The sequence below is a fragment of the Coenobita brevimanus genome, chromosome 12 (assembly GCF_032717465.1).
Source record: "Coenobita brevimanus isolate Jiangsu-jjx chromosome 12, ASM3271746v2, whole genome shotgun sequence".
NCBI lineage: Eukaryota > Metazoa > Arthropoda > Malacostraca > Decapoda > Coenobitidae > Coenobita > Coenobita brevimanus.
The window spans coordinates 9,055,776-9,066,146 of NC_136965.1; positions in this window are offsets into that span (position 1 = coordinate 9,055,776).

Consider the following 10,371-nt stretch of genomic DNA (forward strand, 5'->3'; position numbering starts at 1 on the left):
TTACGAGTATATCCTATATTATCTTCATTAAACTTACTATTGTTTTAAGTAATATGCTGTGTTTATATATCCTGTATTATCTTCATTACACAAATAATCAAGAGTCGTTCATCAGGGTAAAAGACTCACAATAACTGTCCTGCATGACGTTATCTGCTATGACTAACACAGCATACAGACGTGTGAAGAATGTGATATTTGGTGTGATATCACCTATCATGGCCCACAGGTTAAAATAATCAGTTGGCCTAAACACCTAATAACAAATTATGCAATATCACAAATATGAAACGCAAAATTAACATATGCAAATGGGTAGTGCATTATTGTTATTAAAACAGCATTTACTGTTTCTTGGGTAACACTGTAATGTCAACTCGGCTTTCTGGTGCATTTATAAAAATATTTCGTAATACCGTCTTAGTATGGGCATTAACCTACATCGCAATACCTCAGCCACACCAATTAATTCACCTGTAAAATGAGATGCAGCAATGTTCCAAGTGAGGTGTAGAGTGGAAGGGAACACACATGCTAGTCGTAACCCAAGTTGGGGGAGGGGGAGAGAAGGGAGTAAGGTGCGACCAACAGGGTAATATGTGATGGCTTACCATGTTTGTAAGAATTGTAACAATACAAACCATACATTTCATAAAATAAATGTCAGAATAGTTATACGACTCTGGATCGAGGCAAGCTTACAATACTGCTGTGGTGATTCATCTAAACCCACCCCTTTCCCTTCCCTCCGACAAGACAATCTCCCTCTCACTCACTGGTCTCCTCACTCCCACCCCCTACCTCTTTGGCCCTCGTATGGTGTGATCTTTACCGGGTGCTTCGGGTTCACGTGTCACGGTCTCATGGTTCAGAGTGAGGACGGAGAGGCGTCACCGCATTTGTCCGTGGGTGTACACCCGAGGAAAGGTCCTCTTTATACACCTGCCTGCCAGTTCAGACCTTTATGCGTGAGACGACCACTAGCTAAGCAGTAACCAGACGTTCAAATGCCTGGTACCACTGTGTGGGAGGGGTGAGGTTCAGGGAGGAGGAAGGCTGGGGGAGCTGATAATTCCTACGCCTCCCTCTTCCATCCCCATCCTTCTCGAGCAGTTACCAGATAGATGAATGTTGGCTACTGCTTCGCTGCCACTTGCCTCACATTTACTATTTCTAAGTGGTGAGAGAGTGTATAACACGGAACTTTCATCTTATGCTTTTGAAGAGGGATTATAAAAGGTCCAGGAACTTTCTATTTCATCTTTCACAGACTAACGCACACTGTTTGTGAGCACTTGTTTACTATTGCCGGTGACCTCAAATGACCTCGGAGGTCAACCTCACATAGCCTATGTCCGAACTGGACGTCAGCTGAGTCTCCATGTCAAAAACTGGGCTGCTGGGTCCAGTCATTTAAGCGTGTATTACTGATGACCTCAAATGACCTCCGATCAGTGACCTCAAATGACCTCGGAGGTCAACCTCACATAGCTAATGTCCAAACTGGAGGTCATGTGAGTCTCCATGCCAAAAATTGGCCTGCAGGGGTACAGTGCGTTGTCTGGGCTAAAAAGACTCTAGTGGTGACCTCAAATGACCCAGATTTGAATTTTGATCCCCCTAAAATCATTTGGGTTACACTGATTCAGAAAATATATGGTTCTGGGAGTCTCTGGCCCTTGGTTTGGGCGTGACTGAAGGACAAACAAACAAACAATGAGGCTCATTTATATATAAAGATGGAAGGAAACAAACACGCAGCAACAATAGTCCCTATTAAGGTATTTTCTTCATAACTGCGAGACATCAAACAACTCATTTACCTATTCAGCACAATGAAATCATTCTGATTTTATTCTTGTGGCAACCAGACGATTTTACTCAAATTAACGGAGACTTTTTGGACTGAAGGGGTTAATGAAGATAGTCTTAATTATCGAGTTTGAATAGTCTTTCCTAGATAAAATAATAATGTCTAATGGCAAAATAAATATCCATTTACCGTTCTAAGATCCGTAGAAATTATCGGATATATCTCGCACTCCAAATTATCCACATAAAATCGCGCTTTATAATGTCTATGGGATAGACCATACGGAAGTACTACGAGTACCATATAGGTAGGTAGTGGCAATAGCCCCCTATCCGAATTCATAAACTGTTAACTGTTACTGTGCCATTTGTCTGGTATTTCTTTTTAGATGAAATCTGATTATTCAACGCATTTACCTTGCACTGAATCGTCTCTTCATGCAAGAAAGCCTTGATTTAATCACGTTTGTTCTAATGTTGTCCGCAACAGGGAGAAGGCCTATAAAAGGTACCGGAGCTAACCCACCCCTGAATCACATCTTGTTTATGATTCTGCCCGGAATCGTGCTAAGTCTGTTCTTTGCTCTGCTAAAAAAATTTCATCTGTACTAAATGCTCTAAACTCTCTTACTCAAATTCTTCCTGCTCTTTCTGGCACCTTGTCAAAAACCTTCCTAACAACTTTACCTCATCATCCTTCCCTCCTCTTTTCTACTCTGATGGCTCTGTAGCTACCGTATTTCTTCTACTGATAAAGCAGATCTCTTTGATCAGACTTTCTCCTCCAGTTCTACCTTAGATGATTCCGGTGCTGTTCCTCCATCACTTCCCCCCTCTGACTTCCTCATGGCTAATATAAAAATGTCTTCAGCTAATTTATTTTCTGCCGTCACTGGCTTTATTACCAACAAGGCATGTGGGCCTGATGGAGTCTCTCCTGTTGTCCTCAAAAACTGCGCTTCTGTGGTTAAACCCTGCCTAGGTAAACTCTTTCGCCTTTGTCTTTAAACATGTACCTTTTCCTCTTGCTGGAAGTTTGCTCTCATTCAGCCAGTCCCAAAGAAGGGTGACCATTCCCAACCCTCTAACTATCATCCAGTTGCTTTAACAACAAGTGTCTCAAAAATTTTCGAGTCAATTCTAACAGGAAAATTTTATAGCATCTTTCCTATCACATCCTTCTTTCTGATCGTCAGTATGAGTTCCGTCAGGGACGCTCCACTGGCGATCTTCTCACCTACCTTTCAGACTCCTGGTCATCCTCCTTTCGGGACTTTGGCGAAAGCTTTACCATTGCCCTTGACATCTCAAAAGTTTCGATCGAGTCTGGCATAAATCTTTAATTTCCAAACTGCCCTCTTACTGCCTCTATCCTTCTATCTGTGTCTTCACCTATAGCTTCCTTTCTGGTCGTTCTTTAGCCGCTGTTGCAGACGGCCGTCGTTCTTCAGTGTTCCTCAGGGCTCTGTCCTATCACCAACTCTCTTCCTTTTACTCATCAATTGAAACACAGAAATCTGAGCATCCACAAGGTGTGCGTAGAATGGAACTAAATGGAATGAAATAGTGCATGGAGAGACCCCCCGTGCCACTGTGGTGAGAGGTTTCCGAAGAGTAATCAGTATGACCGGGTTATGGAATTTTCAAGTTACTGGTGTATAGATTAGAGTCTGAATGTGGGTTTGAGGGGATGCTGTCTTCTCCATATGGAAGCCACATCACTTATGCAGTTAGCATCAAACATAAAAAAATATATATATATATATATTCAAAGTTTCTTTCCCTCGGGCATTTCCTTACCTTGTTTTCCTCCATGCAGTAGATCTCGAGCCTCAGTTCTCTCCTGAAAAAAAAAAGAAGTAAGTATTCACATTCCGATAAAGGCATACATACCACAGAATGTGATAAGGCATGAAGAATATGGCTCAGTAGGACATCATACGGTATCAGTACGTCGATGTCAACTTCCAGTAGTTCAGAAACACTTCATATAAATGTTTTCGTCAACTGTGGGAACAAAGTAAAATGAATCATTTTATAGAGATTCTCGGGTCCTTTTCCATACAGGGAGATCTGAAATACCTATTGTCTCTCAGTTTGTCTGTCTGCGATCAGACTACCCCTAGCTAGCATCTGAGCAGATGTCAGTGGGATGTGATTTGTAAAACTCTCTTTAACAAACCCTCGACAGTACCGACGAATGGTTTCAACAGAGATTAAGAAATAACATGTACGCACAATAGGATGGTCCTCAAAATTCATTACGAATATTTCGAAAGTGCTTTGCATTATTTTAGTTGCACTCAATGAAATAAAGATTTTTGCAAAATTTCATCCATTTTCATTAATTTTTACCGCTGTCATATGATCCCGCATTACCCCGTTTCAGCCGACCGAGACATAGCTGAGAGCAGAGTTAGGTCAGGACGTATTTTCAGTTTATCTTAGTATTCATAAAATTATACTGAATCTTAGATTTAATAACTTTCAGTTTAATTCGATATAAAATTCTAAATTAGATCTAAAATATTTAATGAATTTGGATACCATGTCCTAACCAAATGTTGTTATATCAGCTGGCCTATGGTAGTATGTTCTAGAACATTCAGTCATATTCTGGCTTTGCCTAGACAGCCACACCCACAGCGTAAATAAATGATCAGCCATAAGCTGTTCATCGGTTATCGGATATTCTCGCAATTAAATTACATCGTCTCAAGTGGAGTATATCAAAACACCGTCACCAATGAAGCCCGGCTAAACATGGTAAGAATCTTGGTGTCACGAATTAATTCGCGACATTGTCTATCTACCTATCTATTGCCAGACGCCTTAATCCTGTTCGGGGTGGCCACAAACAAGTCGCCTCCACGTCGCCCTGTCCCCTGCCATTTCATTGCCTTGCTCCCAACTCACACCCCCCTCTATCATATACCTCTCCACCCCATCCCTCCATCTCATCCTCGGCCTCCCCCTCCCTCTCCCCCCCTCCAGCTCACTCACATACACTCTCTTCGACAGTCTTTCACCCTCCATCCTCCCCACATCGCCAAACCACCTCAGTGTATTCCTCCTAACGCTTCCTATCACATCCACATCCACACCACAACGCTCCTTTATATCCACATTTGTCAGCCTGTCGCTCCATGTGACTCCACAGGCTACTCTTAAATAACTAATTTCCACTGTTCTCACTCTTGACTTGCGTCCTTCCAACAACGTCCAAGCTTCACTTCCATACGTTAGTGTTCGTATCACAATACTGTCATGTAGTACTTTTTCACTTCCATGCTCACTTCCCTGATTCTTATCACTGCTTTCAAGGAACCAGCAACCTTTCTTCCCTGCTGTACCCTTCCAAGCACTTCACCCTCCAAACCTCCATCCTTACTCATCACACTACCCAAGTACCGTACTTAAATGTACTCACATTTTCCAATTCCTCACCATCCAACCTCGCTGTACATTCACTGACTTCACCTCTCTCAAACACCATCACTTTACTCTTCCCTACATTCACCTTTAGATTCCGTTTCTTACACACTCTCCCAAACTCATCCACCAAGCCTTGCAGCTCCCCTTCGTCTTCACTCGACAACACAGTATCATCTGCAAACAACAGTGCAGGGAGTTTCCAAACACTGCCCTCTCTCACCAGGGCCACTCCAACATCCATTGCCCTACCTTGTACCTCTTTTATTACCCCATCCATGTACAGATTGAACAGCCATGGAGACATGACACATCCCTGTTTCAACCCAACCTTCAAAGAGAAAAATTCACTCAGTTCACCATCCACACGCACTGCAGCCTTAGCACCATCATACATACTCTTCACAGCATTCAACAACTTCCCATCAACTCCATATATTCTTAATACTTTCCACAATCCTTGTCTATCCACCCTCTCATATGCTTTCTCCAAATCCATGAAAGCCGCATACAACTTCTTTCCTTTCTCTAGAAACTTTTCCACTAAAGATCTAAGAATGAATATCTGATCTACACAACCTCTTCCCTTCCTAAAGCCTCCCTGTTCTTCTCCAACTAATTTCTTTGTTATTTCCCTAACTCTGTCAATAAGTATCCTACCATACACTTTTCCTATTATACTAAGAAGACAAGTGCCCCTATGATTACCACACACTTCTTTTTCCCTTTTTCCTTTGTACAAGGGAATAATTGTACCTGACTTCCAATCCTCCGGAACTCTACCTTCCTCCCAGGCCAATCTACACATCTTCCACATCCATTCTACTACTATCTCTCCCCCATGCTTCAATATTTCATCACACACTCCATCAATTCCTGGGGCTTTCCCCGATTTAACTTTCTTCATTGCTTCCACAACTTCTATCCTACTGATTTCTTCCTGTCTTCTCACCTCCCTCCTTCTCCCAGCCATTCCCCAGCCACTCATACTCACATCACTTCCATCCTCTATGTTCAACAATTCCTTAAAGTGTTCTCTCCATCTGCTCACTTTTTCTCCCTTCTTCACTAGTAATCTACCATTTTTATCCTTCACTCCCCTGCTAACTTCACTTCCACCCTGTCTTACTCTCTTCACCTCTTTCCAGAACATTTTCTTACAGTCCCTCCACTTTACACTCAAATTCCTTCCAAATTCCTCATCCACTCTCTTCTTACTCTTACTAATCTTTTTACCTCTCTCTTTCTTTCTACATATAACTCTCTCTTCCGCCTCTGAACTTCTTCCACGCCCCTATTTCTCATCCATTCATTGTATGCTTTCTTCTTTTGTGCCACAGCCTGTCTCATCTTTTCATTCCACCACGCTGTTCCTTGCACCCCCCTCCGTCTTCTCTTCATCCCACACACCACATGCTGCACATATTTCTTCTGTGAATATCCTGCACACACCTACCACATCCCCCATCTGCTCCAATTCATATTTGCCCAATCGTTCCTCCTCTTCTGTCTTATATTCTTCCTTTTTCTCATCCTCTTGTAACCTTTCCACTCTCCTTGCAAATACTCCCTCTTCCTGTCCTTCCCTTCTTCTATTACTCCATCTTATTTGTATCTTGATTCTGGCCACCACCAAGTAGTGGTCAGAAAGTCCACTCCTCCAACCTCTATAAGCTCTTGCATCCATTACACTTCTTCCTATCCTTTCATCCACACACACATAATCAATCATTGCCTTCCTTTCATTCAGTTCACAACCCACCCTTCTCATCACTCGCCATGTATACCTGTGGATCATTTTGTTCCTGAAGAGTGTACTGGCTATCACCAACCCCCTCCCAGCACAAATGTCCACTAACGCACTGCCATTCTCATCTATCTCAGCAGGCACACCCCACTCACCAACTATTCCATCCACCTTCACAATCCCTACTTTACCGTTTATATCACCAATCAAAAACACTCTCATTCCTTCCAAACTTTTCCATGCACACCTCCACATTTGTCCAGAACTCTTCTCTCACTCTGCTTGCACGATCTTGTGTTGGCGCATACACGCACACAATCGCCCACATTTGTATTCCAACTTTCAATCTTACCCACACAATCCATGACCCAACTGATCCATACTCTCTTATGTTCTTCCATCTTTTACTCACAACTATACACACTCCTTCTTTTGCCCTCTCATTCTCACCTACTCCTGCACATATACCCCATCCATACTCCAATTCTCTCACACTCTCACCTCTCCATTTAGTTTCAGTTACACCACATACTTCAACTTCCGCACCTTCAAGCACCTGGACAATCTCCCTCTCTTTCACCTCATCATTCGCACCTCTTACATTCCATGTTCCGATTACCATTATTGTGTTAGTATTATATAGGGAACATCTGAAGAATTTTGACATATGTAAAATTTCGCTGCGGATGTCACTGATTGCATTGCGCAGTTGACCCTTGTGCGGTGTGGTGCGGTGAGGATCTGTCCGTTCTCCCCTTTGGGGCTAAGATGCGAATGAATGTGTTTGAATGGATGAGTAAATGGGGAGTGTGTCGTCCTGTCTCGGCTACCTCCCTTTCCTTGGGGGAAGCAGCCTAGGTATATAGATAGATAGATAGAAAATTTCGCTCAGTCCGTTAACTGCCTCTCACTTGCACTGAGATTGTAATGAGTTTTCCTAACCCTTATCATTGTTTTCAAAAGTGACTGTCTTTCTGTATAGACAGCGTGTTTCACTGAGCGAAATTTGTTGTGTAATTGTCGTTCCCATGCATTCCTCCTCCCATTAAGATGAGCCACGCTCATCTCTCTTGCATTGTGCTCCAGCTTGTTTACTTCAGTCAATCAGTTCCGGACCGCCTCAAAGTAGAGTCGTTGTGCCCAGCGTAGAGAGCAGCGTCTCTGTTGTACAGCGATTTCCTGGATCTCTCCACCTAGACGGTGATCAGCGTAGTGGGCTTAGCAGCAAATAGTAGCGGCTGGTGTGCAACAGACAGACACCCAGTCTTTCGTAGCTTCAGCTCCATTCCCTTCTCTGACCAGTATTTCCATTCGTTTTCCTAGGCTTAAGTCTGATTAGCTCTTTGAATGAGTGAGTGTATTTCCTTTGTTATTTGAATTCACTGTGACAGTGAATTCCCCTCTTGAATTCGTTTTTGAGTTTCATGTAACGTAAATTTATTTCATTGTAATTAGTAAATTTACAGTTCTTTTCTTTGAGCTTAATATAATTAGAATCGTGTTTCATTTCTCCATTGAGCTTACTTTAGTGTGCTACTCCTATTTCGCACAACCTTCTTAATCACAACTGGTATTTAAGCCAGTTCTTCCATATTTAAACTTGAATCCGTTGTGCCAGCCAGGAGTTAAGCACCAGCAAGGACCTGTCCATTATTAGTATTAGTTATTGATTGTCAGGGGGGTAAAATCACTTTCTCGGAGGCAAACAGTACTAATGATACAGCATCCGTGAGTAGATAGTCTCCGCTGTGTACTATTGAGGAGTTTATAAAATTCTCATCCTTAGAGAATTGGCGAAGTAAGCCAGCATAAAGTAAGACTTATTACTTGATTTCACAAGTTAATTCCTGGTGTTTACTTTCGATTAATATCAGCATTTATTCCTAAATTTTACATTTACCGGTGACATCTGGTGACCTCATTCCAGGATGTTAACTCCTAGCTTTAAAGTTATTAAGGAAATAATACTCACTCACTCACATCTAGGTAACTGTTATCATTAAAGTCTATAGGCACTATCTGACTATATACATAAGAATTTTTCCAGCCCAGTTGCACTTTTTTTCTTTCTTTACCAGTTTAACGAGATAAAATGAGTCACAATTCACTAGTCCCCCTATGACAGTGAATCCTACCAGCTTAGCGAGATAAAATGAGTCACAATTCACTAGTCCCCTTGTGACAGTAAATCCTCCTCCATAGGAGATAAAACTGGCCACAATTCACAAGTCCCCCTGTGATGGTGAATCCTCCTCCAGAGGAGATAAAGCTGGTCACAATGCACTAGCCCCCTGTGACAGCAAATCCTCCTCCACAGGAGATAAAGCTGGTCGCAATTCACCAGTCTTCCTGCGACAGTGAATCCTCCTCCACAGGAGATAAAGCTGGTCACAATTCACTAGTCCCCCTGTGACAGTAAATCCTCCTCCACAGGAGATAAGACTGGTCATCACCAGCCTGTGCCTATATTCTTTACTTTCAGTTATTGGCATTTCTCTGCGAAACAGCTTTCAGTACTCAGTCTTTAGTCCAGTCAGCGTTAGTTGAGTTACCATCATGGCTACTAATATATATGTACAGGAAGCCAAAGACATGGGGCTTACCGATCCCAAGGAAATTAAAGACTATGTGCTCTCACGGTACACTTAAGAACAGCAACGCGACAATGATGCCCATGAAGAGCGTAAAATTCAGCTCCAGGAACGCGAGAGAGAACGTGAACACGAGTGAGAACAATGCGAGCACAAGTGAGAACAGCACAAGGAATGCGAGAGAGAACGTGAACACGAGAGTGCCGTGCATATGTGAGAAACATGAACTTGAGATGCTGAAGCTCAAGTGAGACTCCTTGGCTTCAGGCACATCTAGTGCAGTCGACTCGAGCTCCACGAGTGCTCTCCCACCACATGTTCTGGCAACCCCGCACCTCAAACTTCCTTCACATGAGGAAGGTGAGCTAACTGAGCCATTCATAGGTTGTTTCAAATACATGGTGCAGCTGTACCAGCTGGAAGAGGCAACGAAGTGGCTCCAGTTTCTTAGCATGTTTGAGGGCCCTGACCTCAATATTCTCCACAGAATTCGTGAAGACAATCTCACGTATGAGATGATGAAGGCACACTCATCAAAGCATACAGTTTCACAGTTGACGGTGCCAGGAGTCAATTCATGAGGGCACGTCTACAAGAAAAGGAGACTGCTGTTCAGTTCCTTGACTGTCTTATTGCTTACTTAGATGAGTGGATGGAGAAAGATGAAACCCCTCACATGCATGAGGGGATAATTGACCTCATGCTGCGCACACAGCTAGAAAAGTCATGGTCTGCTGAGCTTATGGCTCAGCTTAAGATCTGCCAGGTAAGGGATGCCAGCCAAATGGT